General features: G+C 36.0%; 1 long non-coding RNA gene across 1 annotated transcript; it reads right to left on the bottom strand.

Moving 5' to 3' along the window:
* Positions 1 to 5630: 5630 nt before the first annotated feature.
* Positions 5631 to 8885, bottom strand: LOC114317437 (uncharacterized). Its single transcript, XR_014334728.1, has 3 exons — positions 6745 to 8885; positions 6521 to 6625; positions 5631 to 5850 (listed from the first exon to the last, which is right to left on the bottom strand). It is a non-coding gene; the product is annotated as an uncharacterized LOC114317437 (long non-coding RNA).
* Positions 8886 to 9527: the final 642 nt, after the last annotated feature.

The following is a 9527-nucleotide window of genomic DNA, read 5'->3' as shown; positions in this document are numbered from 1 at the left end:
TGGAATAACTAATGATCAAGAAAGAGGAAGAGCTCAAGTGTGCCATGGTTACCATTGGTCTTTGGAACAAATGATCAAAGACTTTGGACAATATCATTGGGTCTCAACAAATCTGTTCTGACAAGAGTGGCATTGGCTTTAGTGGTAAGAAAGAGCAAAAACAGAGTGCTTCAACATCTCATGATACAAGAACTCAAGAAAAGGGAGAACAAAAAATTCAACAGAAGGATGGACTTCTCAAACTTCCTAGAGTTGGTAAAGTAAAAGAAAAGAAGGTACACTCTGTTTTTATTTGTCATCATTGTGGTATGCATGGTCATATTCGCCCTTATTGTTATAAGTTGCATGGGAGAGTGTCTTTGCCTAGACCTAAAAATTGGAAGTTGGAAGCCAAGTCGAGACGGGTTCTCATTGCAGGGGAAAGGAGCCACAACGTCAAGACACCATCCAAGAACCACAATTCTCACAACTTTGTTCGTAGTAAAGCAGTTTGGATGAGAAAACTTGATTTGTGTTAATTTGTTTTGTCATTTTTTTTTTTGGGTTTCCGTATGTTTTTTTTGTCATCACATGGGTGCTTGTTCATTTTTTTGTCTTGCTTTATTTAAGAAAAAAAAAATCCCAAAAAGATTTTCTTAGTATGGTTTTGCAAGCTTGAAATTTTTGACTGGTCCTTGATGCATATTGGAATTGATAAGAATATCCATTACATGTTAATATATGTGTGCTTTCTGTGGTCATTACTCGTTTTGGAGTGTGTGTTTTTTGATTATTATGTCTCATTCTGTACATACTCTTGGATTAGCAAATTTTGGAGTCTTCCGCCATAGTGATTATTTTTTCTCTATGGACTTCTGTCATTGATCTTTTGCGTTTCTAGAGGAATTGACCTATACTAGCATGTCATGGGTGATGTTGAGTCTTTTAACCACCTACCATCTTTTTGCATCTCTATGGCTTTCCCCTCGATTCTTTGTAGTCCAGCCATTAGGAAAAGGCTACCTCAGAGTCACCAACCAGGCCATCCTTATTATTTCCATGCGTCTCTGGTTCGGTTTCCATACTCTTGAGCGTGTCAGCCGCCAATGAGTGTGAAAAAGAAAAAGAAAAAGAAAAAGAAAAAGAAAGAAAAGAAAGAAAAAATGTACAAAAGAAAGAAAAAAAAAATCATTGATTAAGGGGGAGCCTCCGCCTTTACTCACCAAATACCCCTTGATTCCTAGTGGTTTGACTTTTCTTTGTTATGCTTAGATTCTCTTGTCGGAGGTCCAACTTTCAGATCACTACTAGGATTGAAAGTAGTGTTTGTCGAACTCCAAGAGTCACACACACACTTTATCATGGGATCTATGCTTTTCACATAATGCATCACTTTCTTTCATGAGGAATTTTCTACAGACTGTGCACATTGTGTTCACTAGTAATTGTGCTTCTTGGATAATCTTGTGTGTTTTAAGGTACAAATCTGAGATTTCTTGTTTGCTCCACTATATTTTTTTTATCTTTTTCTTCTTGTTCACTGTTTTTAGTGTTTGTGGTTGCTTTTGGTGAGGGGGAGTTTGGTTCATCTTGATTTGGGTTGGTAAGGGAGTTTGGTTTATCATTGCAAGAGTTTGTTAGCATGAACACTTTGATTTGATTGGTAAGGGAGATTGGCTATAGTTGTTCTGCATGTTTCTATGTTTGCTAATTATTTCCTGCTTGCATGTTCCTGGTATTTAGATCGTCATATCATTGCTTGGGTTGGTTTATGATCTTGCTTTTATTATTTGAGAGTTGTTGTTCATGAGTCTTAGTTTTCATCTATTCATGTTTTCCATCTCGTGTTTCAAGATAATCGTGTCCTATGTCTATTGTTTTTTTATATACTCTTGTGGGACTAATAATTGTTTTGGAGATTGTGGCACTAATAACTGTTTTGCAGATCATGCCCTTGAGAAAGAAGTTGGCTTTTGTTGGCTGTAATGGGTTGGGGTGATTAGGATTTTATTTGTTAGGTGTGTTTTGTCACGGCATTGCCAAAAGGGGAGATTGTTAGGTTTTATTCTTGGCAACCCTGTTTGACAAAACTTCTTTCCGTTGTATCTACTTTCGCACTTTTATTTCAGTGAGGCTATGAGTGTTTAGATGCGAATCCAACCCGAATTGTGCCTTTCAGAGAAGTTTGTGATGCTAATGCATTCCAAGTTGCCTATCCGCTTGAGCGGACATTACCCCGCTCGAGCGGAGAATCCTTGGTTCCAGCAGTTTTGGTCGCCTGTAAAAGTACCGAGATATGTGATTTCGCGCTCGAGCGGGTTCTCTAGCGCTCGAGCGTACCTCTGTTATATCACGCGCATATTTTGCTGAAGCCGCTCGAGCGGGCTGCTGGGCGCTCGAGCGGAGATCGCGGGACAGATTCTATAAATTCGCGTGTTGGGTCAAATTTTAGGATTACTACTCCAGATCTTCTTCTTGGGTTCTAAGGTTTATATCTGGAGATATTTTGCTAGTTTTCTTTGATGTTTTTATTGAGTATTCAACTCATGGTTTAAAGAGAGTACATCAAAGGTTTTGTTTGTTCTACAAATGAGAGAGTTGTTCTTCGGTGGATTCTGAAGAATTTGAGCCTGAAGCTTTGGTGGATTTCGGGGTGGCTCATCGTAAAGACAATTCCGAGGTGAAGACAGGTTGGAAGAGGCACATAGAGGTTGGTTCAATTACGTGTGGATTCGCTAGGTAATTGAGAGTATACCTGTGCAATTCCTTTAAATCTTCTTAGTGGATTGTTTTGTGGCTGATGCCCGTGATTTTTTTATCACAGTTGGAGGTGTCCAATTGTGGTTTTTCTACGTAATATCGTTGTGTCTCTGTGTCTTGATTGTTTGATTGGGACTGTTATATTCTGCTTAAAATTAATACATAATCACAAATCAACATCTAGGAGGTTTCTAGATTTTTCAGGAATGAAATGAGAGTGAGAATGAATTACAAGGTTAAATGGAATGGAATGTCCATTCTCATTCCGTTGTTTGGTTGCCAACATGGAATGATATAGAAATATGGTAATAATTCTCATTCTTATATTTGGTTATGCCTATTATCTCATGGAATGGAATAAGTTTTTATTATTTATTTATTTATTTTAACAAGCTAGTAACAAATAAATTAAAAATTTGTATAAATCATGATAATGTTGATAGTTGTGGAAGCGATGGTGTGAGTCGTAATAGTGGTGGTGGTGGTGATAGCAATGATAGTATAATGGTGGTAGTAGGTTGTTGTGGTCTTAGTGGTGGTGGTATTATGGCTACGATGGTGGTGGCAGTAACGGCAGCCTATGATAGTAGAGTGGTGGTTCTCTGATGGTGATGGTGGTGGTGTGATGTTTATGAAGGTGGTAGTAGTAGTGGTAAGGTAGTGGTAATGGCGGCAGATGCAGTAGTAGTAGTAGTAGTAGTGGAAGCAGTGGTCGTATGGTGGTGTGGTGGTTGAGGTGGTGACGGTGGGGATGGTGGTAATGGTGTTGTAATGGCAATAGGGTAGCAATGATAGTGGCAGTGGTAGGAGCTAAATAATAATATATTTTTTAAGTGTCAATAACAAAAAAATAATAATCAGTGTGTTTAGTTTCATTTTTCTGAATTCAATTTTATGAAAACCGAGTTTTTTATTTTTTCGTGTTTTTTTATTTTTAGTGAATATTTTTAAAATTTTAAGTAATTTTTTTACTTTTTTAGATGCACCTTAGGGCTGAGCAAGTGATCCGTGAAATCCGTAATCCGATCCAGTCCAGTCCAATCCGATAGGTTTGGATTGGTTTTTTGAATCCGCGGTTCGGTTTTGGATTGAAGAATTAAAAATCCGTAGTCTACGGATTGGTTCTGGATTGAACACCACGGTTCCGGATTGGAACCGATCCGAACCGTATACAAATAGTCTATATTTTTATTATACATCCTCCCACATAGTATCTTCTCTTAATTCTATATAAAATCTAAACTCAAACTTAAAACCGTATAATATCTTCTTTTATTACTCTTGTTTGTTGGTTTTTAGTTTTAATTTGTAATGGTTTAAATACTTATAGTGAAACCAATTTTCTTATGGTTGTTTAAATTTTAGAACAGTATGTCGCTATTATAGAAAAATGTGTTGCTATTGTGGAACTAATATAGCGCTATGTTTATATTTTTATAAAATTAAAGTGTAATAAATATATTTTTGTTATTTAATTATCTGAATCCGTGGTCCTAAACCGATTCAATCCGTATTTAAATGGATTGGTTCCAGGATTTAAATGGATTGGATTGGTTCCAATTTTTTAGGAACCGTAGATAACGGATTGGTCCTAGTTTTATCACAATCCTGTCTAATCCGGATCATGCTTACCCCTAATGCACCTTACTTAGATGTATATAAAATAGTAAAATATTTGTGAAAAAATATTTTAAAAAATTAATAAATACACAAAAATATGAAAATGTATTGAATTTTCGTATTTTTTTCATATTTTTTGGTATTTAGTGTATTTTTTAAAGATTTTTTTTCACAAATATTATATTTTTTAAGTGTATTTATGTTAGGTGTGTCTAAAAATTTTTAAAAAAATGCTTAAAATATATAAAAAAAATTCATTGAAAACATTAAAATACGAAAAATAAAAAAGTAGAAGTTTCTGAAAACTGGAACCAAACAAGCTGATTATAATTTTTTTTTTATTAATTTCATGACAGAATGGAATGGTCATTTCTTAAGTTGAAAGAATGAATAGGCATTTTCACATTTGGTTGGAATAGTCATTATAATGGAATCACTTAGATAAGGCTTACTGACATCCCTTAAATAAGTTTATGACATCCCTTAAATAAGTTTAAGTTTTAATTTTTTTTGGGTCACATCAATAAACATATTCTTTCTACTTTTCTACACATTTTTTTTTATAAAAAGTCAAAAAGTACACTTATTTAGAACATCCCAAACAATTACAAAGTTGTAATGGGCATTCCATTGCACCCCATTCCATCTAGGAATGGCAACGGGGCGGGGCGGGGCCGGGGACTACCCCCGTCCCCGATCCCCGAAAGTAATACTCCCCCCCGTCCCTGTCCCCGATCCCCGACAGGGACCCCTATCCCGACCCCATCCCCACCCCCGATCGGGGATCCCCGACCCCGGATAATCCCCGATTTTTTTTTATTTATTTTTTATTTTTTTATATGTAAAATCTATAAACATCAATAAACATTCTCAATCACCCTTCACTACTGGATGTATAAATTTTGGAATTTATCAGTTGGAATATCAACCCTAATAGCTTCATTTTTTTAATTAATTAGAACTGTAGCAACATCCATAAATCTATAGCAACATCCATCAGTTGGAATATGATTTTTTTAATTAATTAGATCAATAAATATCAATAAACATCCATTTAAAAAACATCATCTGTAGCCACATCCATAAATGAAGCTATCATCAATAAATCTGTAGCAATATCCATAAATCTGTAACAACATCAATAAATCTGTAGCAACATCCATTTAAATCAATAAATATCAATAAACATCTTGTAGCAAAACATCAATAAACATTAATTCAGCAGCCCATACATACACAACCCGCACACAAAGCATCCCGTAGCAACAAAATAACACAACCAAAACATGTGTCCAGCAGCACACAAGAAAATTCAACAAGTAGCAAAGAGAATAATTAATCCCAAGCACAACCCGCAAGGGATAGGTTACCCAAAAATTGAAATTAAAAATAAAAATAAAAATATCCATTACAACATAAAAAAGCAAATCCATTGTTTCTTCAAACCCATACAAACCACACAACTTCCATCATCTCCTTCAACTTGAACTCCTGTTATTGAACTCCTGTTAAATAACAAAAGGAAAATAAATAAATAATTAATACTAATAATAAAATGTAAAAAATGTTAATTACAACAAAAAAGATGACAACTAAGAAGTGTTGTGATGCATAAAAACATCAAAGTTTATTTAGTAATATTGGCTGTAAGAGGGCCTTTTTTTAAAATTTTTTTTTTATGTAGTCAAAAAAAAAAAAAAAAAATCTTTTCTCTTATTTTCTTCTCTCTCTTAACTTGACAAATTATTTCTTTTCTTTTCTTTTCTATTCTAGCTTGCCAAACATAGTGTAAAACTAGCTTTACTTTACTGAAACATAGCCAATTTTGTAGAAACTTTCCCATTCTTCGTAACAATCTATGGAGACTAAGATTAACATGAATAAGCTCCACATGCAAGGAAGCAATAGAATCAAAATACCAAATAATTTACATTTCCGGAGACTAAGATTTGAATTAGATAAATTTGAATTAGATAAATTTTTCTTAAACTCTGCAATCAATCAGTGCTATTTCATGGATAAGTGAAATTGAATTAAATTTGGTTTCATTAACATGTGCAGGAGAATAAAACAAGGCTAGTAGTACAAGTCAAGAACAATTCTAATTGACCAAATAATTTGATAATCAGAATAAGGGTCCATCTTTTCCATGAAAGCAAACCTGTACACAACCCCTGTGAAGAGCACCACCTCCAAGATACTTGTTAGCAAAATCCACTTCAAGAGCTTCACAAGATTGATCTTATATCAAGCCAGACCTGTAAACCTACAACAACAACAAAGATGAAAAACTTCATATCCTTGCAATAAACCATTGAAAGTTGGGTTACTAAACCAACAAAAATGTACACACAAATTAAACAAGTATATATGTTCCTTTGTTACCTTGAAACGACAGAGAGGAATAGAAGATGTGCTCCAAAAATCAGCCTTTGGATAAGAAACACAAGGAAAGCTATTTTCCAAAGGAAGTATTTTACGCTCAAAGGAGACAACACCCACAGGCATACAAGAGCATATCCTCTCAAAATAGTGTGTGATGCATTTTATTTTATTCTCTTACATTTCATTATGACTGTCATAGAGACTCCTGCAGACACATAAATATGAAATGAACCTATTTTCCTGATACGAGAAGAAAGAAATTGATCGATTCATATATGATAGCACAAAACTCATATATGAATCAACAAAGCCAAATAAATACTGCACCTTTCTTAGTTTATATAGATGACCAATGCATGTTCTTAATAAAATTTTAAACATTCAGGTAAAACATCATCATTTAACAATATTGCGAACACCTACTCTCTTTTTTTTTTCTTCAAAAAATAAGTATAACCTTCTTCCCTATCAAACTATACAAAATAGCCAAAAACAACACTTAAGCCTATATAGAGACTGCTCTACTCCAATCTTAATACCAAAAACAACACTTAATACCAAATAATTTCCAAAATAAGCTCCATAAATGTAAATCTACAGATTAGCTAACCAATCTTTGTTCCATATCATGATCAAGATCAAAATTCAAAGCATCCAGAAGGTTAGAGAGACTCCTAATCCAACTGATTAACAATATAAAATAGATCAAAATATGGGAAACCAGATCTATATTGTAAAAAATATAAAATAGATTCAAAGACAAAAAAAACAGATTCAAAGACTCCTAATCCAGCTGAAGAAGGTTCACTATAAAATAGATTAAAAAAAAACAGATCTATATATATCCAGGGATAGATTTATAAAATAAATTAAAAAAAAAACAGATCTATAAAATAGATTCAAAAAAACACAAATCCAGCTGAGAGAGAGACAGAGAGAGACAGAGAGAGAGAGACAGAGAAAGAGAGATACCTAAACAGAGATGGGAGGCGCGGTGGTGACGGAGGAAGGATCGTCGGTGACGGAGGGAGGATCGGTGGTGACGGATGGAAGAGAGAGGGACAGACCAGTGGCGAGAGAGAGAGAGGAGCGGCGTGAGTGTGAGAGGCTTTGAGTGTGTGTGTCTGTGAAACCCTAACAAAGACAAGCATATGTATATATATATATATATATCTAGGGACAAAAGGGTCATTTTACCTGGGGACCATGCGGGGCGGGGGCGGGGGCCGGGTCGGGTCCTGTTCTGAAACACATATCCCCGTCCCCGGCCCGGATATCATTGGGGATGGATTTTTGAATACCGTCCCCGGCCTGTAGGGGATATTTTTCGGTGAATAACCGCTGAATTCGGGTCGGGGGGTCGGGTCACCGTTGGGCTGGTTTCAGATTACCATCCCTAGCCGGGGCGGGGCCGGGGATCACACTCCCCGTCCTCGATCCCCGATGGTAGAAATTTCTCTGTCCCCGTCTCCGGCCCCGATCCCGACGAGAAGCCTATCACCGCCCTTGTCCCTTAACGAGGATCGGGTTTCCCCGACCCCGAAAATTCCTCGGCCAAAATTAAAAAAAAAAAAAAACAACAACAACAACAATAACAACAACATCATCTATATTTAACAACATATCAAATATGTACAATAACAAATATGTAGAACAGATTAAAAAACAGATCAAGTTTAATGATCAGATCAACAACAACAACAACATCTATTTTTTTTATCTGTCGAACCAACAATCAGATCAGATCAGTTCAAGAAACAACATCTATTTTTTTTTTCATCATCATCATCATCAACAACAATCAACTTAAAAACAAAAAAAAAAAAAGATCTGAAATTGTTATGTACTTGCACACACGGATCAAATCAGAGAGAGAGAGATGATGTAGGAAGGTGGTGATGGTGGATCTGGATCTTGCACACACGGAACAGATCAGATCTCACGGCCAGTGGTAGTGGTGGTGGTGGATCTGGATCTTGCGGTTGAGCTCCGGCGGCTGAGCGTGTTCGAAGCAGAGATGAGGTCGTGGAGGAGAAGAGGATGTTGCGGCTACGAAGGAAAGTGGTGGTCGAATACGGGAGTGGTGGTTGACGACGGCGAGAACAAAGATAAAGGGCATGAAGAAAGAGAGAGAGAGAGAGCGCGCACGAGAGAGAGAGCGCTGACTGAGAGAGACTTGAGTGTGAGGGTTCATTTATATATATATATATATATAGGGGGTACTATAGTAATTTCACTTCAAGGACAAATGGGGACGGGGACGGGACGGCCCGGGGCTGGGACACTTATCCCCGACCCTGACCCCGACCCCGACCCAAAACTGATTGGGGATTAATTTTTGAATACCATCTTCGTCCCGTTGGGGATATTTTTCGGGAAAAAACCGTTCAAATTGGGGTCGGAGGGTCGGGTTCCATCGGGCCGGGTTTAAATTGCCATCCCTAATTCCATCATACCAAATGTGCTCTAAAGATTTGTTTGGCATAAACTAAATAAGTGCACTTATTTATGTCACATCACCTCTATAATTTCCTACACATTTTTTCATAAAATGTCAAACAGTATACTTATTTAGATTATTCCAAATAACTCCTAAGACCTCATCTGACAACACAATTTTTAAACTTAAAAATTAAAAAATTATTAAAAAAATTAAAAAGTCTACTATTTTATCCTATAATCCTATCCATAAAATTCAAATCACGTGATGCCTGCAATAGGTTAGGTAAAATGACTTTTTTACCCCTCAATTATGTCAAAAATCTGAAATTGATGGATTGATT

This window comes from Camellia sinensis, chromosome 7, assembly GCF_055761805.1.
Source record: "Camellia sinensis isolate YWXY chromosome 7, ASM5576180v1, whole genome shotgun sequence".
NCBI classification, from domain to species: Eukaryota; Viridiplantae; Streptophyta; class Magnoliopsida; order Ericales; family Theaceae; genus Camellia; species Camellia sinensis.
Note: the sequence above shows the minus strand (reverse complement) of the source record. Positions and strands in the feature narration are given on the sequence as shown.